Here is a 24,837-nt window from a genome sequence, read left to right on the forward strand (position 1 = left end):
ATCATTCCAAGGTATTGGAGACTCCCAAAGGCCTCCCACCTATTCGTGATCATGATTTCTATTCATTTCATTCTAGGAAGTGTTCCTCCAAACATCAGGCCTTACAGATATCCCTAAGCCCAAAAGAGTGAAATTGAATGTATGGTTGCAGAAATTCTAGAGGCTGGTATAATTCAACCTAATCAATCTTATTTCTTTGCTCCAGTAGTATTGATGCACAAGAAGGATGGGTCATGGCGCATGTGTCCAGATTATAGGGAGCTCAACAAGCTCACTATTAAAGATAAATTTCCCATTCTAATCATTGATGAATTATTGGATGATTGCATGGATCAATTTACTTCACCAAGTTGGATCTTCGTTCAGGATATCATCAAATCAAAATGAAGACTGAAGGCATTCTGAAAACAACATTTAGAACTCATGAGGGTTATTATGAATTTTTGGTCATGCATTTTGGCCTTATAAATGCACCTTCTACATTTCAAGGTTTGATGAATTCCATTTTCAAACCCTTCCTTAGAAAAATTGTGCTAGTATTTTTTTATGATATATGACTAATCTACAACAAGTCTTGGAAGCATCATGTTCAACATGTTAATAGGGTGCTCAAAGTATTGGAGGAGAAATAATTATATGCAAAAAGCTCCAAATGTTTCTTTCGATTATAAGAGGTGGAATATTTCTGTCGTATTTTATCTCATGAAGGTTTTAAGGTAGACCAGAGAAAAATTAAAGCCAATAAGGAATGGAAAATACCCACATCCGTAAAGCATATGCGAGGATTTCTCATGTTGACAGGGTATTATCGCAAGTTTGTTAAGAATTATGGGAGAATAGAAGCATCTCTAACAATATTATTGAAGAAATATGCATTTTCATGGACTCGAGAACTAACAAAGGCTTTCAAACATCTTAAAGGGGCAATGTGCCAAGCACCGGTCTTAGCTACGTTGGACATCACAAAAACCTTTATTATGGAATGTGATGCTTCAGGAAATGGAATTGGTGTTATTTTAATGCAAGATGAAAGACCCATTTCTTTCGAAAGTCATCCAATCAAAGGAAAGTATTTACACAAACTATTTATGAGAAGGAAATGTTGGCAATACTACATGCGCTTAAAAAATGGCGACCCTACCTAACGGGAAGACACTTCAAGGTAAAAATGGATCATGATAGTCTTAAATACTTTTTAGAACAAATACTATCCACTGAAGAGCAACAAAAATGGGTCACGAAGATGTTGGATTATGACTTTGAAATCATCTGCAGAAAAGGGAAGCAAAATATTGTGGCAGATGCACTCTTAAGAAAGGATGAGGATGTGGAAGCATTGTTTTGTGCTATTTCTATTATCCAACCAGATTGGGTAAACGAAGTAAGGGATGAATGGAAGAAGGACAAAGAAGTGTGGCCACTGATTCAAAAGTTGCAGAAGATCCTTGTTCAAACAATATTGCCAGAACTTGACGAGGAAGGACAAATCATATTGGAGCCTAGAGCAGTCATAGAAACAAGAACCCGACAGCTACGAAATCGATCAATTTCAGAGTATCTCATCAAGTGGAAGAACTTACCCGTTGAAGATTCCACATGGGAGGACAAGAATTTTATACAGAAGCATCAAGAACTACTCAAGCATTGAGGACAACACTTTTAGAAGGAGAGGGGCATGTTAGGTCCCTATACTACTAGTGTAACCCCTTATTGTTATTAGTACAACCCCCTTATTATATTGTTGTGCCCATGTAGTCCCCATATTGTTATTATTGTGCCCCATATAAGCCCATTATTGTTATTATTGTGCCCTTACATTATTATTGTTATGTTGGCCCTGATTATATTATTACCCCTTAGATTCCTATATATAGAAAGGAGGTCTTGTAATTTGTATCATCCAAGACTTGTTCATTTGTGTAATGTAAAGGAGGTTTCCCCCTTAAAGAGGCTGACTTATAAGGTGTTCATCTATCTTTTCTTTCTTTTTGTGAGCTGGTTTCTATATTTTTGTGAGGATGGAGGCTTCAACAAATATGACCCCATCTAGCAAGCTTTTTGACACAATATCATTCATATCTACTGGCCACTTAAAGTTTCTCACCTCTACGATTATTCCAACTATATATCCCATTTATGGTAGTTAGGTCTGCCACATGAATTTGATACAAGAGTTGAATTGTTTTGCCTTTGTTTCTAATATTTTTATCAGACTTTCGTGTCTTTGAGGGGTTTAATAAAATTGAATTATTTTCCTACTATCTAAATCTCTAGATTGTGGAGTGACCTTACTATCTTGATTATTTCTAGGAAACTCAACTTTCCAACAGGTATATGTGGCTTATATAATACTATTGTGCACCTTGATTCCTTGTCTCCCACATATTGAAATAGGCCCAAAAGGATTCAAGGGAGTGATATCCAATCATGAAAATACACTTCCCTAGGGTTCCATAGAATAGTCAAACCCCCAACGCTCCCTTTAGCATCGAACATTACAAATTCACAACCCCCCTAACATTGAGAGGTGATCTACCTAACTCTTTCACTTGAAACTTTTGCTTCTTTTATCATAAAAATTGTTGGGTTTCCTATTTCATTTGGTATTTAATATATTTCTACTTACCTCTACTATTAAGGCAATATATGTTCCTAGAGATGATTTTCATTAAGTGGAGTTCTTGTGTGTGGCAAACACCTTTGCCAAAAATGTCACATGTCCTGTATTAACCAAGTGTTATCAAACTATCTTGATCAAATCCTTGTTGGCCTTTCTGCCCCTTTTTATGAATTCCTTTTGAGTAAGAGATTTCCCCTTTCCACATTGTGTATTTATCCCCAGACCTTTGCCAAATGATCTTAGCTCCTCAATTTATTCCAACAACTAGTCATTCAATCTTAACTAGATTTGGTGGTATTATATTTTTGAATGCTCTAGGATCATATTCAAAACCTTTTTTTCCCTTATTCAATCAGATTTAGTAATTTTTTATCATCTATGTTCTCCTCTACATCTATTCTTTCCATGAATGGCATAACCTCCTCTTCCTGAGATGGAACTTCCTATGGGTTTTCTAGAGTTTTCCTTTTAGGTGAGGATTTGGGATAGGTTTACTTTATGTTTGAGTCTAGATTCATGATATCCTCGGATATATCTCATTCTGTATCCTATTCTTTTTTATCGTATAATATTTATTCCCGCTTGGTATTGAAGTTTCCTATAGTTGAATGGAATGGTTCCTGGGGTTTCTTCTTTTGGTTGTTTCTCTTTAAAAACCATATAGATCTATTGTTTAGGGTTCCTTATGAACTTCCTCCTAACGTATTGATAAATCCTTGCATAAATATCCATATTCATGGAATCACCAAAAATGAAAAGGAACATGTTCATAATCTATAGGTTGATACCAAATTTCATCTTAGTATGAAATTTCAATTGGCTCCATAAGTTGCTAGGACATTGTACTCCCTTCTTGGAGATGCATCTCTTAGATGTGCCTCAGCTTCAACTGAAACTTGTAAGGGATCCCCCTTCTTCCTTGGCTTTCTTGTTTGTGTTGCATGATTACACTAGTTGTTGGTCCCATTTTTTTATTTTCTTTTCATGTTTTGTAGGGCATTTAGGACTTTGATACCACTTTGGCAAAGTGTCCCTAGTAGCCATTTTCCCTCTATTTGTGGTTTTCTCCTTTTTCTTAAAAATATGTAATAAGACTTATATTATTTTTCTATTCCACTTCTCTGGTAATGAGGAAACCAATTTTTCTCATATTTCATCAAGGGCCCTTACTCCTTCATAAAACCTTTTTATATAATGAGAAGTTATTTGACTAATTAACCAATTCCACACTTATTATACATAGCAAGTCAGGGGTTAGATCGATTTATCATTACTATTTTACCACATGGACTATTTGGGCCTGACTAGGTGACCATATCACATACTCAAGGTCAAGTCATATTTCATAGGTTATTAGGGTTCAGATCCTTGCTTGACACTCAATTCTTTGCCCCAAAGACATAGATTCAAGCCATAATTCCATGATTTTTTTTTTCTTTTTTTTTTAATCAAGGTATTCCAATGGAAAATATTTCCCCTATTCCTTGTTCAATTAAATTATATAAAATGTATGAGAGTGATCTCTCACAAATCTACAATGGGTTTTGAGGATTAATGATTAATTGAATCTAATTGGTTCTTCGATCCATACTTAGAAGTTGACATAGTCAATAGCATGAGTCCATGGATTCACTATTTAAGCTAATTTATATCTAAGCATCTCATTTAGAATGGAAATTAGAACAGGATGCTATAGGAAGGAACATTACCAGGGATACCAACAGAGAAGAAAGCCTTCTATTTTTCTTCTCCTCTGTCTTGCAAGCCCAAGGTTATTTGAACACACACACACACGCACACACACACAAAAGCATATGAATAATATTCAAAGCAGAACAAGGATATGTTGGCTAATAATTACCTCCCTAAAAGAAACAATCAAGATTTTTTGGAAACTTTCATAAACACTTATTTCATAATACCTTTCATGTTTCTAAGATAAAAAAAAAAAAGAAAAAGAGTTAATTGAATTATAACTACATGACTATTACTATTATTATTATTATTAAGAATTAATATATGATTCAAAAATATTTCAAAATTAATGTAACAAAATTCTTAATAACTCAGATTCAATCCAATTTTCCTTTTAACACTGTCATGTAAGTTGTGGGATTTGAATCTAGGTGGGGAGAATTTTGTTCCTTCCTCCCAACCACTCGAGATGATACCAATTGATAGATTCACTCTCACTTTATTATGAATATTCTTAGCCTAAAAAATAAGTGTTGTCATAACATCATGGGCCAATACTATGGTTTATTAATATCACATATGTAAAAGCCATAACACATTTCATGAAACTTACATGACATTTTTTTAATTAATCAATTTAATTAAGAAAGGTCAAATTGACATGACTATATAAATCTAGAGTTTTGATTTATGACTACTATTAAAAATATTCTAAAATATTCTATGGAGGTTAAATCTCCACTATTGACCTAATAATGATTGATAATTAATTTGAAAATCTAAAATCCTTATTTTGAAATAGAAAAACCTATCTATACAAAAAAAAATTATATAAACAAATTTAATTAAAATAATTATTTAAATAAAATTAATATAAAAAAAACTAATAAAATATAATTCTAATATAACAATTAATATCTAAAATATATTTTAATATATTAAATAATTTGAGAATAATTAAAAAAATTATTGGCATTCACTATATATATATATATATATATATATATAAAAATATAAAATATAAATAAATAATAAACTTCCTTTACTCATACCTTGCTTACCATGTTTTTACTGTTATTACAAATAATATAAACTATGTAAATATAACATATATTTAATTCTTAATCAAAATTAACAAATGTAATACGTAGAATTGTTGCTTAGTATGTACCTCTTATACAAAAAAAAGTTATTGATAACATAAGTTATTGTAACTAGGACGAAATAAATAGTACTACTATTTAAAAATTTGTCTATATTTATAGTGATTTTTTAACATATTTTGCTACGTAGATTACTATTTTGAGTAGTAAAGTTATTTTTATGCATATTTGAGTAGTAAAGTTATTTTTATGCATGTTATTATGTTAAATGGAATGAGAATAAAATCAACTTTTATATTAATCCTTTGCATAAATTATTACAATAGAGGTAAATGAAGTTATTTTGTAAATAAAATGTTAAAACTTGTAAGTTATAAATAAATTAAATCGAAGTAGAAGAACATTTTAAATTAATTTTTAAAATATGAATATTATTTTGAAACTTATTTAAATTATATCACAATTAATATTTTCTAAATATTTAAAATATAATTTTTATATTAAAAAACATAAAGTGATGGTTGCCTCTTAAAACTTATGAACTATGTTGTTATGAAATAAAAAAATTACTTTATTATCGAACTTATGTAATTTATAATTTAATTAATTTTTATAAGATATAAAGAAAAGTGAATTATGTCATTATGAAATAAAAAATACTTTATTATGAAACTTACGTTATTTATAATTTAATTAATTTTTAGAAGATATAAAGAAAAATATAATATAATTTTATAATGAATTTGTGTTGTTTCATTATAAAGCAAAAACATTAAATTTTATTAATTTATAATTTTAATCTAGTTTTATTAGTATAAAATAGTTTACAAGTATAAGTTATTGCAATTCTTTTTAAAAAGAATAATAAAATATTTGAAATTTCAATTATATAAACAAATTTAATTCGATTTATAATCTCAATTAAAATTTGTTAATATAAATTAATTAACAAACATAAATTAGTTTAAAATTATTTTTTGTTTAAATTTAAAATAAACTAATAAATTTTTTGAAATTTTAATCATATATAAAATTATTATTTATTATTAAAAATAGATACAGATTGGTTCTACTTCATATATATATATATATAGATAGATAGATATATATAGCATCTTGAAAATAAATTGTTTCTTCATAAAATAAAAACAATTATATAGGAATATTACATAAATATTCATAGTACTCAATAGGTAGTATTTTAGGAAGATTGAGATGTCAAATAAATTAAATATATAATACTCACTTAAACCTACTATATATATTAATGTAAATAATATTTTTAAAGATTTCAAATATATTTTTTATACTTAAGAAATTATAAAGTGAGAATTGAAGCTTATGAATTATTTTATATGAAATTTAAAAAATATTTTACTATAAAATTTATGTAATCTATAATTCAATTAATTTATAGAATATATAAATGGAAATATAATTTTACCGTGAATTATAATTTTAATAAAAAAAATTATTAATATAAATTAATTTATAAATATAGATTAATTTAAAATTAGTTTAATTTTTTTGTTTTGTTAAATTTAATAAGAATAATAAAATATTTGTAGTTTTAATTATATATCAAACTTATATTGATTTAAAATTTTATTTAAATTTTATTGCTATAAATTAATTTGTAAATATAAATTGATTTAGAATTAGTTTTTATTTTTGTTAAATTTAAAATAAAATAACAAAATATTTCAAATTTTAATAATATATGAAATTTCTATTCAATTATTCTTATCTTCAATCTAATTGTAAAAATCATTATCAACCAATAAAATTAAAAACAATAATTAATTTATTTAAATTAAATATGAAATAAAAATTATATAAAATAAAAAAATATATTTATGTTTTATCTAATGTTTCTCATTCAAAAATTTGTTTACATAAATAAATTTAAATTATGTATATAAAATGAATAAATATTCACAATTAAAATAGCCTGAAGACTACTAGTCTACCATGAAACATTGGGACCTTCATTTTTGCCCCCACAATAGGTTGAAGAACCCTTGAAAATGGTACATATATAACGACGAAGTGATTGCAACCTATAAATATATTTTTCCAACACGGCTCTGTGAGATCTTAATAATTCATCTACCACTACATATATTTTTTCAACACGGCTCTGTGAGATCTTAATAATTCATCTACCACTACATATATTTTTTCAACACGGCTCTGTGAGATCTTAATAATTCATCTACCACTATTCGATGTGAAATGCATAATGTTAAATATTGAGTCGAAAGCTAGTTTTCCTGGGCAAAGATAGGGAGGTACGAGCTCATTGCGTCATTAAATTGGAATAAAAAATTATATATTTGACAATCAAATCACTCGTATTCGTATGCATTTATTCAAGAATCACATTAAATCCTGGTATAATCCAGGAAAATTTTAAAGATGGAAAATTTTGTTAAATATTGATGAATTTCACTAATCTTTAATATGTAAATTATAAAATGTTTATTGATATATTTGTAAAATTATTCAAATTTATATTGATTTTATATATAGTAAATTAAGGTAAAATAATTTTATATTCTAAAATTTTGGCAACTCATCTTTTATAAAAATTGGAAATTGGCGAATATTTTGTGGAAAATTTATGGAAAATTAGCTATCTGGGCCAACATTAACCCCTAAAATTTTCCATAAATATAATATATAACTAAGAGAAATCTTAAAATATTTTAAATGTTTTCATTTTTTAAATTAAATATTTTACATTAACAATTAAATATTATTTTATTTTGTAAACTTTATTGTTGAATTATTGTTATTAAGTATAATTTTATAAAGAATTTATCATGTTTCATTTTAAAATAAAATAAAATAAGATTTCATTAATTCCTAATTTTAATCAAATTTTATTAATATAAATTAATTTAAAATTATTTTTAAGAAAAATTAAATATTTAAAATTTTAATTATATATCAATTTTTTATCAATTTATAATTTTATTTTTTCTGATGGGGTGATTATGGTGAAGGTCAGTTGGTGACGCATCGGATTGTGGAGCCATAGGGGCCTCCACATGCCACACGATGGAATTGAAGGGCCATTGGGACCTGTACCCCTCTCCCTGCGAGCAATACTTAATGCAACATAGACATGAGGGTGGCCATTAGCAAGCATTGGGTGATGAGGAGAGAGTGTTGGAAGAGGGAGAGTTGCAGGTTGTTTGCGTCTTGTCTCATGATATGGCTTGGGGCAATAGCACCGGACGACAACGTCAAATGTGGTTGGGAGAAGAATTAGCACCTCCAAAATGCTTTGCCATGGGATTCGGGGGAAGAGTTCTCTATCCGACATGGAAGTTTATTTCTCTCTGGGGCTGGAGAGTGTGGGTGGGGAGCAAACACAAATCTCTCCTTGGCTTGGTTCTAGCTATGGTTCATGGAGGCTCCACTTGGGCATGAGTGTGCTGGGGAAAACGTCTTCTGGTGCCAACTCTGGAGTGGTTCATATACAATGAACCCTGGGACCAGTGGCGTGCCTCCCTACTTCCTTCTAGGTTGTGGTTACGATGTTGGTGTTCGACACTTAAGGATCTTCGGATCTGGTACTGTAAGTGGAATTTTGTTTTGGTCTATTCAATTTAGAATTGTGTGGTGTGTTGCTAAGGGCAGACAACACTCTTCCCATGGTGGTGCAACTAGTCATGGTGGTGTTGGTTTTATGCTTTGACAACGACAATGTGCCTGAAGGAGGGGTATCACCCCACGGATGGACGAATGCCAAAAACATGGAGAGCCCAACTCAGACTCTAAGTCGACCGAGATCTGCCATTCTGATGCGGACATAGCCATGTCCCTACGACGCTCCTTGGGCCACGTCGAAGCTCCAGTGATCTTGGAGTCCATCGTGGCCCAGCTGAACAACATCCAGCTCAACATGGAGACACTAAGGGAACAGAGGTATGATGATAGGAATGAATTGGTTTCTTATATCAATGGACTCTAGTGTATGCAGAATGATATCCTAGACTGTGTAAAAGGCCTTCGGCAACACCTCCATGCACAAATGACCATATTCGTGCCCTGGAGAATTGGACGGAACACATAAACTATCACATGCAAGAGCGGGTTGCGTTCTTTACTTCTCCTCCTGCGTTTCCCTGCGACACCCCTCCTTAATGTGTATTTATGAGAGATCTATTTTTGTTTCTTTTGTGTTGTCAATAACCAATGACACCAACTATCTTGGCTTTTCTTCACGCTTCTTACTGTTAAGAGCAAGGCCCGTGCTAGCTCTTAAGCCTGTGACTATATCTTGTCACAATGGTGATGTATTTTGTTGACACTTATGCCATGGTAATATAATGCATGTTATTTGATTGACCAAAAAATTTATAATTTTATTTAAATTTTATAAATATAAATTAATTTACAAATATATTTTATTTTCTATTTTTGTTAAATTTAATAAAAATAATAAATTATTTGAAATTTGAATTATATATCAATTTTATATTAATTTGTAAATTTACTTAAATTTTATTACTCTAAATTAATTTACAAATATAAATTTATTTAAAATTGATTTTTACTTTTGTTAAATTTAAATAAAATAATAACATATTGAGATTTTAGTAATATATGAAATTTTTAAACAATTTTTTATCTTAAAATATTATGAACCAATAAAGTTAAAACAATAATATTTCTATTAATTTATTTATTTAATTAAATATGAATAGGAAAAAACAATAACTAAAATATATTTATGTTTTATCTAATATTTCTCACCCAAAATTATATTAAATCAATAAATTAAAATAACATACATAAAATTAATAAATGATCAAAATTAAAAGACAATGAACCTAAAAGTCAATATTGTTTGCATCCACCTTGACAGAGGAAAAAGTAATAAAGTGTCACAAATAAATTGTAATTGAGGAAACGACCATGGTATATATAGAGTGTTTTTTTATTACATTAACGAATTCAAATAATATACATTGATGAGAACGGCAATAGAAAGATTAAGCCAATATGTATGGTGATGTTTCATGCGTGTAGGAATTTTATGACAGTGGGGTTTCATTTGGTGCAATATTATGAGAGCAGAGGTTTTTGATTTGAATCAATTTTATATCTTACAAGAGTACACGATCAGATAAAATAGCATTAAATTTGAATAAAAAATCACATATCTGACATTCAAATAATTTGTATGGATTTCGTTAAAAACACATTAAATCATAATACAATGTATAACCAAGTGGTATTTTAAAATATTTTTAATTTTTCCATTTTTTAAATTAAATATTTTACATTAACATTTAAATATTATTTTATTTAGTTAGTTTTATTTTTATTTAAATATTATTTTATTTTGCAATTTTATTGTTATTTCCTGTTGATCGATAAGTGTCAATTTTATATATTTTTTTAAATTTCTATATTCATATTTCATCCGTATGTATTCTAATTTTACATTAAAAAACTTAAAGATAATCAAATCAGTAATTTCAATGAACAAAGATATATATTTTTTGAATTTCAAAAATTTTAAAAATAGTTTTATTTTTTATAAGTAATTTTAATATAATGATTTCTAATGAAAAATTGAGAGCTCTTTTACTACAAAACAAAAACAATATGTAACATCCCTAAGTAAGTCAGTGTAAAACTATACAGTTGAGTAATTCTTTTAAAAGATTACGAATTAGTTTAAAAACTAATTCTTGTTATTCATAAAACTAATTGAGGAGAATATTTTGGCTAATTGTGTGTGGAGCCCATTGGTCCTCTATACCGGTAATAACTGATTCTTGATATTGGAAATGGGATGAGATCGAATATTGTGAAGTGGGGGCAGTTATTGATTTTCCGTTCCCCGTGCACCTTCTCCAACAAAACTCGACCCGATGAATCGAACTATGGAATCTGGTCCACTAGTTATTCTCCTCGCTTTGCTAGGTGCCCTCGTCGTGGGGGATTGGACTCAACTCGTTTCTCAGATGGCTTCCATGCTTCAGGGGCCGGGCCGATGTAGACTTATCCGATGATTTCTCTCTCCGGATGGCGAAGAGCGATTTGAAAGCACTGCCCGTTATCGTTTACAGCGCTGCATCAAAGCCAACGCCCGTGCCAACGGATTGTCCGATCTGCCTGGCCGAATTTGCGTAAGGAGAAAAGGTGAGAGTGCTGCCGAATTGTAATCATCGTTTCCATTTGGAATGCATCGATGCATGGCTTGTCTCGCATTCTTCCTGCCCTTTATGCAGACATTCCCTAAATCTCCACAAAGAAAGGTGTGGAACCGCTGGAATTGTTCAAGAGACAGAGCCAAACAACAGCATGGAAATAGTCATAGAGGCCAGGGATTCAACTCAAGCAGTCGGACTAGTTTCTTCACACACTGAAACGTTCCAAGGAAGTCTGCAGGCCGCAGTTAGGAATCTGTCAATGTTTCCTAGTCCAGCTTAGTTTTCCGAATGGCTTCCCTGAAATAGACAAGAGCGTGCAACAGTAATCTGGTGGCTCATCCTTTGGTTTTTCAAGGTGGATCTGAAGGCGAATATGAAGAGATCAACAGTTCTTAATACTCACACCCAGATATGAAGATAAGTAACTACATTCTTTATAGAGAGAACTTTAGTGTATCTTCAGTAACTGCATTCTTTATAGAGAGAATTTTAGTGCATGCATTAGAAGAATGATTAATTTTATATGTTCTCTTTGTAAAGAGAATAGGTTAATGCATGTGGTAATGTATATGGTAAAAGATTGAATAATTTATCTGTTTTCTTGGTTAAAGAAGTACTTAATGAGTCCATACTTGTATCATTAAAAGATTATGTGCACTGCATATACTAAAGAAGGGATATTAGGATAAGCTAATGGCTCAAAGAACAGTCATCGTGTTATGGAGATGTGTTCTTTGTATGTTAGCAAAACTATGTTAATTTCTTGAAATAACTATGTGAAAGGAACGCATGTGCAAGTGCGCAGAACAATAGTTATTACCTGGTATGTAAACATAAGCAATGTGTTATATGTTTTAAAAAGGAAATATGGACTTGCAAAACTAATGGTTAGATCTCTTAGAGAAAGATATGTACCAGTGTGAATAAGCATTGTGAAAAGTAGAACAAGAACTTACTTGAATAGATGTATTGGTTAGCTAGTATGTTATGCTTGCTCATGCAGATGAGTAGATGTTAAAAGATCACTTTTAGAGATTGGTTGATGAATTATTATTAATGTATCTAATATTGTTGCCAAAGCTTGTTGACAACTACATTGACAGGAAAACGATGGCGATTGGTGCCAAAGGGGGAGTGATGTTTAACCTTATGGCAGGAAAAGGATTATTGGTCTTGCAGATGGGTTCAAGTTGCAGGATTGTCCATTACTAGAACAATCATGTCACAAGGAATGTTGCATGTGGCGGTATGTAAGTGAAAGATTACATGGAAATTGTATTAGCTTTAGCTGGTTATGTGATAACATAATGATAACTTATTGTAATGATTTTATAACAATGGTTAAGGGATGGAATCCCTTATAAGCCATTGAGTGAGGGGTGAAATCCCTCACGAGCATTTAATAATAAGATTAAACGTTTGCTGGTTTTCACCCTACGGGGTTTCTAGGGTAAATTGGTGTTCAAATGGTGTGATTGCCTTTTGTGTCCGTTCGATGATGATGAGTCCTTGATGTTGATGGTTATTTATTTGTTGTGACAAACATAATGTCCTATTACATGATTATTTAATATGGTTAAGGATATCAAGAAATGGATGCAGGGATTCATGAGACAGTTTATGTCATTACACCACCACAGTGGGGTTAAAGGTTATGCAATGGTTATGCAATTTACTGTCTTGATGGCAATTTACTTAATGTACTAATGAATATTATATCTAATGGTAATGATGATTTGTGGAGTTGTGAATTGGTTATTTACTTGTGGTAATTTGTAAAAAAATTCTAAATCCCTACTTTTACATGCGAGGTTACCAGGGTATGTGACAAGTGGTATCAGAGCTAAAGGTTGCAGTACTGGCGCCTTTGGGAATTGGTAAGTGAAAAGGATATTGAGGTACGCCATCAGTAGGCATTAACTCAGGTATGAGTTTAATCATTCACATATTCATTTATGTAGTACAATACTTTTGGCATGATAGGTGTGATTCATGGTTATAACTGCTTTGAGTAGTAAGTAATAAGTTGTTGCATAACTACGTTCATAACGTTAGATTCCTGATGAGGATAAATGACAATGAAACTTTTGTCGCACTTACGAACAATATTGAACACTCATTACACTTAAGAACAATATTGAACACTCATTGAGGAAAGTGACAATCAACTACCAACTTTTGCTTTGCAAATATGGCAATAACAATGATTCATTTATTAAACAAAATTGAAGTTACAATGAACAAAATTTAATGAGTCAATGCATGAATATAAATTATGGGGAACATCCTTGAATAGGATGAAAAATTGTTTAAAAAGGACATTAGAAGAACCCCTTAGATATTGAGAACATGCAATGAGTCAAGCAGCAAAGACTTGATTGTCATAACTAATTTTTGTTTTGCCATGGTTTCATTAAGATGATTGGTAGTTGAGTTTGGTTAGTGTTGTATGACTAACCCATAGAACTCATATGCATTAATTGAATTGGACTTAAGATTATTACAATTTGTAAACAAGTGAAGGTTGATTGATGTTACATGCATGGAGTGTGTGTATGAAGATTCTTACTCTCCTTGTGCTATAGTTCCGATTGTTTATGAGAAGAGTTCTTAATTTTATTCACCATGAGAATGCATGATGAATGGTATATGCTTATGTCTTCATAGATTTAATGATGTTACCCTTTAATTAATCGAAATTCACTAGCATGGTATGTGTTTATGTTAATCATTACTTGTTGTGAGATAAAAATCATTTGAGCCTCGATTTAATGATGGTTGAATTTATCTCTACTATGGGAATGGTGGATTTCTTATGCATGTTGCATTTCCAGTGGGTAACATTTCTAGGACCCATTCATGGTAGAGTTACATATGATAATTATTCATAAATAGACTACTTGTGCTAATGCAGTTGTCAGTAAACTCTAACTACATTTCCCAACTATAGATGCTTCCAAAGGAAAAGGAAGCAAGGAGAAGGAAGAAGACCGTGCTGTAGGGACAGACGGAGATGGGAAAAAGAAATCGCTAAGTCTGGTGATGACCAAATAGCGCAAGATTTGAAGTGTCAGAATCTTGCAGAAGACGCTAAGTCTGGGGATGACTAGATAGCACTCGATGTGCATGTGAGTATTCCCTTGACCATGCTTAAGGAGTTGGAAAATGATAACTATAGTGTGTTGATGTTAATGATTTTCGTAATGTCTCCTTGAACTCATTATTCTGAAATGGTCACATAGTACTGTTATGACAGTTGATGCATCTAGCATCAAGTGGTAACTCTGTTGCATGTGTGACACTTGGGAGATCATGCTTCTAATTGCATAAGTAGAGCAATTGCTTCCGCTAAGGGTGGTTTAATTTGTTAGTTATGCATGTTGAACCAAGGAAAAGATAAGTAACTCTATTCTTTATAGAGAATAATCAGTTGTGTTTTATTAAACAAATTGGAAATATCATGGGTTTGATTTCTACAGTAAAGATTGATTATTTTATATACTTTCTTAATAAAGAAAATAGGTGGTTCCTCCTAGAAAGACTACATGTGAGTCTTGTGTGAGAAATGTTTGTCTCTTGTCATTTTTTCTTGGAATAAAATCCTTGCTAGATATAGGCAAAGTATCTTCTTGAGAAAAGAAGATGAGGCATATAAACGTCCTGAGGACATCGCATGAAAGGTGGCCAAGTTTTCTTGAATTGAAATATGTATTTTTACTTGATAAAAGTTTCTTGGAAAACATATATATATATATATATATATATATATATATATATATATATATATATATATATATATATATATATATATATATATATATTGCATTATGATTCTAGTTAGTTTCTAAGTTCTAGTGAAATGATTATGCATTACATGCATGATAAAGATAGCTAAAGATGTGCTACTAGGCACATAGATATTCATTTCTAACTTTTTTGAAGAAAGAGTATATTATATATATATATACATAAATATAGTTTCATTCTAGAAGAGTGTGCATACTTCATGTATGAAGATGAAGGATTTTGTGAGAGTTTTCTTGAAAATAAAAATAGAGGTTCTTTCCCTTAAAGACACATTAGAATAGTGTTCATGCAAGAAACAAAATCCTTACTTGTTTCATGAAAAGAACTATGTGCATTGAAGTAAAATAATTGTTTTAGGAAAAGACATGTTGCATAATGGTAGCTATTGTGACTTTGGAATTATGACTCTATGTGTACATAGAGAAAGTGATCATGTTAACTTTCTTGAAGACAATAATCTTCTGAAGAGATTGTCTTGCTAGATAAGTTGTGTTGATTTCTTGATTTTGGATGGATAAGTAAATCTTGTTATGTATTTTGATTTTTATGCATAAAGATGGATATCTTTAATAATTCCCTGAAAGGGAAGATAGAAGAAGGAGGTATGTAGTTTGTTGTATGAAATGATGGTAGTATTCTAGTGAAGGGAATATGTGTTGCATACACTAAAGAAGGGCTTATATGATAAGCAATGGTATGCACAAAGATTAGTCATTGTGACAAGTGGTATATTATATTAATGATGCATGGCCAATGTTGGCCATAGTAAACGTAAGATAATACTCCATTAATGACGATTAGGATTAAGACAATAGATTATGGCAAAATTGGAAATGTTTAGATTATTAACTCAACTGTTGTTGACATTTATACATTGATGAATATTTGCATATGCTTTTATACATGACAATATTGTATGCATGAAAATGCTTGGAAATTGAATACGTGTTAACTAATGCATATTTATAACTAACGTTGCTGATGGGATTAAGTAGTGGTAGCTTAATGGCAACAAGAAAACTCATCACGTAAATTGCTGAAATGTGAATTGCAATCATAAATGAGAAAGAATGATGTTATATGATATGCATGAATTATGTTATTTGGGAAATTTGCATGCATACAACGTGTATGATAGATATGTTTCCCATCAATCTAGATGTTATGGACCCATGATGAGGGATAAGAGTAAATGCATGGTGTACATGCATGTTTATTTTGTTAATGATAATGATTATATGGTTCATTATGTAAATTACTTTGTGAAAGATTGATAACAGAGAAATTTAACATGCGAGACAGTTGCAGATAGATGTGAAAGGCTAGAATGCCTTGGGTTGATGGCAGTTACCTGCCCAGAGGGGCTGATGGTACTTGTCTGCCCAGAGTTGGGTTGATGGCAATTACCTTCCCGGAGGGGTTGATTGTACTTGTCTGCCCGGAGTTGGGTTGATGGCAGCTACCTGCCCGGAGGGGTTGATGGTACTTGTCTGCCCAGATTTCCTCTCCCTGGAATTCTTAAGCTGGTTGGCCAGTGGAATTCCATGTTAGACCTGGTAAGGTCTCTATCAAAGAAACTGTCTGGATGTGAAAATGACTCGGTTTGGTTGTGGAAACCAGTTCCCATGGGTTGGGAATTCTTTAGTCTATTGTGATTTTCATGGCTAAGAAATAAACTAATCAGTTGTATGTGATGTTAAAAATAAATTCTATATATAGTTGTGTGAAATGTGTTATGGACATTTAACATGAAATGAGTTTAATGTTCAATAAGGAGTTATTGGAAATTTTAATTCCTGTATCGTTTTATTAATCTTGTGAAAGTCTTAGTAGGCACTAAGACCATTTCCAAATGATGCAGTGATTGACAGTTTTGATGATTAGAGAGCTAGGTGCTCTTTTGGTACTTCTAGAAGTACTTTGTGGATGTCTTTAGTGAGAGTAATTCAGTGTGCATGTGGAGCAGTGATGAGCTCTTAAGAACTTGTAAAAGTACTATGAATTAAATATCATCTAACATGGCACAATTGATTGATAGTCAAACGTATTTCATTTGACTCAAAATATAGTGACTAATGTGATTGAATTTGTTAGTCATATATTACAGGAATTACTTACCATGGAGGGTTGAAGAGTTGCCCAACCACTATTAAAATGCTTACATGAAAGTATTCATGATTTCAAGAATAGATGGTATGTAATGGTAAGTTGACATAGAGAATTGTTTATTATGAATGAATAAGGGCCAAGTGGTGGCTATTAGAAGTTGCATATTTTTTGCAATTACGAACGCTTATGACTATTGATGCTTATAACTAAAGATCTTTCTTATGATTATAGCATTACTATTTTGTTTGTTGTCATTTCTTGGAATGAAATAGTTGATTTTAAAGAGGAATGACCATTTTTTGTGTGGTTTGTATGGTTATTTCTTGAGAAAAATCTAAAGTTCCAACGAGTGACGAACACCGAGGACGGTGTTCCTGTTAAGGGGGGGAGTATGTAACATCCCTAAGTAAGTCGGTGTAAAACTATACAGTTGAGTAATTCTTTTAAAAGATTACGAATTAGTTTAAAAACTAATTCTTGTTATTCATCAAACTAATTGAGGAGAATATTTTGGCTAATTGTGCGTGGAGCCCATTGGTCCTCTATACCGGTAATAACTGATTCTTGATATTGGAAATGGGATGAGATCGAATATTGTGAAGTGGGGGCAGTTATTGATTTTCCGTTCCCCGTGCACCTTCTCCAACGAAACTCGACCCGATGAATCGAACTATGGAATCTGGTCCACTACTTATTCTCCTTGCTTTGCTAGGTGCCCTCGTCGTGGGGGACCAGACTCAACTCATTTTCTCAGATGGCTTCCATGCTTCAGGGGCCGGGTCGATGTAGACTTATCCGATGGTTTCTCTCTCCGGATGGCGAAGAGCGATTTGAAAACACTGTCCTTATCGTTTACAGTGCTGCATCAAAGCCAACGGTCATGCCAACGGATTGTCCGATCTGCCTGGCCAAATTTGCGGAAGGAGAAAAGGTGAGAGTGCTGCCGAATTGTAATCATCGTTTTCATTTGGAATGCATCGATGCATGGCTTGTCTCGCATTCTTCCTGCCCTTTGTGCAGACATTCCCTAAATCTCCACAAAGAAAGGCGTGGAACCGCTGGAATTGTTCAAGAGACAGAGCCAAACAACAGCATGGAAATAGTCATAGAGGCCAGGGATTCAACTCAAGCAGTCGGACTGGTTTCTTCACACACTGAAACGTTCCAAGGAAGTCCGCAGGCCGCAGTTAGGAATCTGTCAATGTTGCCTAGTCCAGCTTAGTTTTCCGAATGGCTTCCTTGAAATAGGCAAGAGCGTGCAACAACAATCTGGTGGCTCATCCTTTGGTTTTCAAGGTGGATCTGAAGGCGAATATGAAGAGATCAACAGTTCTTAATACTCACGCCCAGATCTGAAGATAAGTAACTGCACTCTTTATAGAGAGAACTTTAGTGTATCTTCAGTAACTGCATTCTTATAGAGAGAATTTTAGTGCATGCATTAGAAGAATGATTGATTTTATATGTTCTCTTTGTAAAGAGAATAGGTTAATGCATGTGGTAATGCATATGGTAAAAGATTGAATAATTTATCTGCTTTCTTGGTTAAAGAAGTACTTAATGAGTCCATACTTGTATCATTAAAAGATTATGTGCACTGCATATACTAAAGAAGGGATATTAGGATAAGCTAATGGCTCAAAGAATAGTCACCGTGTTATGGAGATGTGTTCTTTGTATGTTAGCAAAACTATGTTAATTTCTTGAAATAACTATGTGAAAGGAACGCATGTGCAAGTGCGCAGAACAATAGTTACTACCTGGTATGTAAACATAAGCAATGTGTTATATGTTTTAGAAAGGAAATATGGACTTGCAAAACTAATGGTTAGATCTGTTAGAGAAAGATATGTACCAGTGTGAATAAGCATTGTGAAAAGTAGAACAAGAACTTACTTGAATAGATGTATTGGTTAGCTAGTATGTTATGCTTGCTCATGCAGATGAGTAGATGTTAAAAGATCACTTTTAGAGATTGGTTGATGAATTATTATTAATGTATCTAATATTGTTGCCAAAGCTTGTTGACAACTACATTGACAGGAAAACGATGGCGGTTGGTGCCAAAGAGGGAGTGATGTTTAACCTTATGGCAGGAAAAGGATTATTGGTCTTGCAGATGGGTTCAAGTTGTAGGATTGTCCATTACTAGAACAATCATGCCACAAGGAATGTTGCATGTGGCGGTATGTAAGTGAAAGATTACATGGAAATTATATTAGCTTTAGCTAGTTATGTGATAACATAATGATAACTTATTGTAATGATTTTATAACAATGGTTAAGGGATGGAATCCCTTATAAGCCATTGAGTGAGGGGTGAAATCCCTCACGAGCGTTTAATAATAAGATTAAACGTTTGCTGGTTTTCACCCTATGGGGTTTCCAGGGTAAATTGGTGTTCAAATGGTGTGATTGCCTTTTGTGTCCGTTCGATAATGATGAGTCCTTGATGTTGATGGTTATTTATTTGATGTGACAACCATAATGTCCTATTACATGATTATTTAATATGGTTAAGGATATCAAGAAATGGATGCAGGGATTCATGAGACAGTTTATGTCATTACACAGTTTATGTCATTACACCACCACAGTGGGGTTAAAGGTTATGCAATGGTTATGCAACTTACTGTCTTGATGGCAATTTACTTGATGTACTAATGAATATTATATCTAATGGTAATGATGATTTGTGGAGTTGTGAATTGGTTATTTACTTGTGGTAATTTGTAAAAAAATTCTAACTCCCTACTTTTACATGCGAGGTTACCGGGGTATGTGACACAATACAACTTGCATATTGGTAGTGGATAATGAGCATTCAACTGAGGAATCTTTCAACCTTAATAACATTTTTCTTTAAAACAATAAATAAAAATTTATAATTTTCAAAGTTTATAGTTTGAATATGATTATGAAAAAATATGATTTTCACCTGTATTAAAAAAAATTATTTAGAATTTAAATATGATGATATAAATATATGTAAATTTTGTTATATATTTATAAAATTCTTGTTAAATGTGTATAAATATATTAGTTAGAATATAAGTTAAATTATAAGTAATCTCTTTACATGGAAATTTATTTCAAAGTAAAAAATTATTTAATCTATAATATTCCAAACCCGTAAAATCTTATTCGCATGTTGTGAAAAAGTACTAAATTTTATTTAACCAAAAAGTATTAAATTTTATTTAACCATTTCATTAATGTTAGTTACAAGACGGGTTGGTCCGATGGAAACCACTAATTTTTTTTTCTTAGGAATACAATTGGAAGGGTCAAGAAGAAAAGAAAGATATTTTATAAAAGAGACATGTATGGAAACAAATAGTACAGAGGGTTTTTTTGGAAATTTTTTCTTTAATTTTTAAATGATTGGGTCACGTGATCTTCAAAAAATATATGAATTCTTGTGCATTAAATAATAATAATTCGGATTATTTTATTGGAAACTTACTTATGAATCATGTGCATATAGAAAATAACTCATGGTTTTCAGAAAAGATTGTGTGTTTTTATGCGTAGAAGGAATGGAAATTTTGCTAAAAGAACACATGTTTCATGCACAAAATATTTAAGAAGTCATGTTATTTTTCATAAAGAATGCATGTGATCTTTGCTTGAGAAAAGATAAAGAAACTGAGTTATTTTATTAAAAAAAAGGATGGAATTATGTATGCGAAGTTAGACTATTAATCCCTTTGATGTTATTCACGTGATTCATATGCATTAGATTCCTAAAAAGAAACACTAGATATTTAAAGAGGAATATGTGCTTATTTTATTAGATTTTATTAGAAATTCGAGTTGCCTTCCAAGGCATACTCAAGCCGTAAGCCGTAGAACACCCTCTGTCGATCTTGAAGTATGTATTGAAAATCTGAATTTCACCAGTAACCCAAAACTTAAAAATTCAAAATCTCCTCTAGTATATTCAATTAAGCTCCAATACCATGTAGAGAATCCTATAGATTCACTAGTTCATGTAATGTACTAAAGCATAAGACAAGAATCTACTTCTACCTTCAACCAGCGGAAGCCAATAGATCCATGAAAACAATATGAACGAGAAGAAGATAAATCAATGGCACATAAAAATTTAAGTTTATCTCAGAAAATCCACTTCTCCAAGACCCACCTATCTATATTGTACTAATCAGAAATATGAGTGAAGATACAAAACTTGTTCTCACTAGAAAAAATTTGCACAAGTATGCTCAACTCTCTGCCTCAGAAGCTCGTTATTAGCCGACACTTAGCAAATTTCTTTTTCCTGTAAAGCCCCGACTTCCTTGCATAATGCCTATGGTTGAATAAACCATATTAATGGGAATCTAGTGCTTTGATAACTGCGCAATCCAATATAGGTCGAGTTCCTAATTGCATGCATGATATATACAACATAGTAGATCATACAACTGATAGTACATTGTCCCTGCACTCTAGTCTCAACTGGGTCTTTCTCAGAACTAACATGCATGAGTTTCTCATGAGGGAATCTTCACTTAACTGGAGTAACACATGTGGATCCACTAGTGTGCTAACTAACTATTAGTCCTCTATTAGTTCCACAAATAGTTTGGAACCAATTTAGTTGAACATAACTCGTTAAACTGAGTTATCTAATTACAACACACAATTAAACTCATCTTGGTCCCGTAAAATTTACGGAGAACATATACATGACTTCATAAAGAGTTCCTACTCGAAATTCTTAAGCTAATTAAGTTAATTAAAGTTAATTTACTATTTACAAGTTTCTATGAGAATAGAATTCGATTTTAATTAACAATTTAAATTCAAGGACAACTTTAAACTAGAATTTCTTGTTGCCATTTCTCAACACTCCCTTTCATCAAGAAAGAGATTATTAGCTACCCTGATCTTGTCTCTATGAAACTCGACTTTAAATCTTGATAATTCCTTTGTAAAAATGTTAGCATCTTTCTCCTCCATGGGAATTTACTCTAAAATAATCCGCCTAAATACACAATCTCTGAGATAATGATATTGGATATCAATATGCTTGGACCAATCATAAAAATATGGATTTTCTGAGAGTTTGATACAACTCTGATTATTGAAGCAAATCATAGTTGGATTCATCTACTAACCAAAAAAACCAAGCAGGATCTTTCTCATCCATATTGACTCACATACTGCATGACTTCCAACCATGTACTCTACCTCTATCGAACTAAGTACAACCGATATTTATTTCTTGTTGTAAGAATAAACTATCGCTGACCTATACTGAAGATCCCTCCTAATGTTCTCTTCTAGGCGGATGGACTCCCTGCCAAATTTCCATCGGTGAAGCCCTGAAGCTTCACCCCCTCTGTCTATTTGTACCATAATCCACACTGAGAAGTTCCCCTGAGGTATCTCAACACATAATTTGTCACCTTCCAATACAGTTTGGTAGGCCTAACTCTCGCTTGACTAAGTTGGTAAACTGCATAGCACATATCCAGTCATGTGTTCACCAAGTACATGAGTGAACCCATAAGATGCCTATAAATAGTGGCTTCCACTACTTCCCCAGAAGTAGAATCCTTCTTCCTCCAGTTACCTACTAGAGGAGTCTCCATGGGTTTGTTTCTCTCCATGTAGAATCTCTTAAGTATCTCAATTTCATACTTACCCTGAGACACAAAAAACTCCCCATCTCCCTGTCATACCTCCATGACAAGAAAGTAATGCATGAGCCTCATTTCCTTCACATCAAACTCTCTTGCAAGGTCCTCCTTTCAAGACTTGATCAGATGATCATCACCTGTTACTATGAGATCATCAACATAAAGTGCAATGATCAACAATTTACCTTCGACCACTATGTGGTATAGGTTCAAATCCGCTTCAATTTTCATGAAGCCCAACCCAATGAAGTAGCTATCTATCCTGGTGTACCAAACATGGGGTGCTTGGTTCAACCCATACAATTCTCTCTTGAGCCAAAACACATGTGACTCATAGTCAAAGGTCTCAAAACCTTTAGGCTTCTCTTTGTACACATCTTCCTCAATCATGCCATTAAGGAAGGTTGTCTTTACATCCATCTGATGTATCTTCCAACCCATCTGTGCTAATAGTGCCAATATAGATCTGATTGATGAGTACCTTGTAATAGTAGAAAAGGTCCCATCATAGTCAATCCCCTCTACCTATGAAAATCCATACACCACAAATATAGCCTTATGCTTCTCCATAGTACCATCTGCAGCCTACTTTGCTTTACCTTGTAAAGCCAACAAGAGATCACCACAGACTTATCCTCTAGTCTGAGGACCACATCCCAAACACTATTACAAACTATGGAGTCATATTCCTCCACCATATCATCAACCCAAATCAGCTACTGCACTTCTTCCTCAATGGAAGATGGCTTTATCACAACACACCTGCTCATAACAGCCATGTATCCAGTGTACCTACTAGGTGACCTTCTCTATCTGTGTTGTGATGTGGTTGCTCCCATGTTATCTCTAGCATCTGACAATAATTTATCTACCTCTCTAGTGAAGTTTCTCCCATCTCTAGAAGACTCTTCCTGAGTGGATGTCTCCACTCCCAGATCCTCTACATGTGGCTTCTCCACATCAATCCAAGGCTCCTCAACCTTTGGAGATAAAATCTTCTCAACTGCATGTAGTTGAAGCTCCCTCGCAAGGGAAACTCACATGGCCTTTTCCTCATTGAATTTGAAATCTCTACGAACTATTGTCACCGTGTTGGTCGACAAGTAAAACTAATAGTTGTGAGGTGTATCAATGTACCCCACAAATATCCCCAACTCTTTTGTCAGCTCAAGCTTCTTCCATGCATCTTTGGTCACATGGAAATATACCAATGACCCAAAAATCCCGAAGTGACCAACATCTGGCTTCTTACCAAAATAAGCCTCGTCTGCTGTCTTCATCCCAAGTATTTGATGTGGGTTATGGTTCTAAACATAAATTGTTGTGTTGCATGCCTCATCCCACAAGTGTAGTGGTAGGCCCTGATCATGAAACATCTCCCTCGCTACCCTTACTATGATTATCTTCTTCCTCTTGGCCACCCCATTTTGTTGAGGGTTATGAGGTGCCGTCAACTCTTATTTAATCCCTTCCATTGCACATAAGTTCTTAAACTCAGTTGAGAAATACTCCCCATTTTTATCACTCCTTAGAACTTTAACCTTCTTTCCCGACTTTTCTCCACCAATGCTTTAAACTCACAAAACTTTGTGAAGGTTTGATCCTTTTTCTGCATGAAAAATAGCCAACATTTTCGAGAAAAGTCATTAACAAATATAACACAATACCTATGTTTGGTC

The sequence above is a fragment of the Pinus tabuliformis genome, chromosome 2_2, assembly GCF_031772625.1.
Source record: "Pinus tabuliformis cultivar Carrire ecotype Pingquan chromosome 2_2, CPIR1, whole genome shotgun sequence".
In the NCBI taxonomy this organism is placed as follows: domain Eukaryota; kingdom Viridiplantae; phylum Streptophyta; class Pinopsida; order Pinales; family Pinaceae; genus Pinus; species Pinus tabuliformis.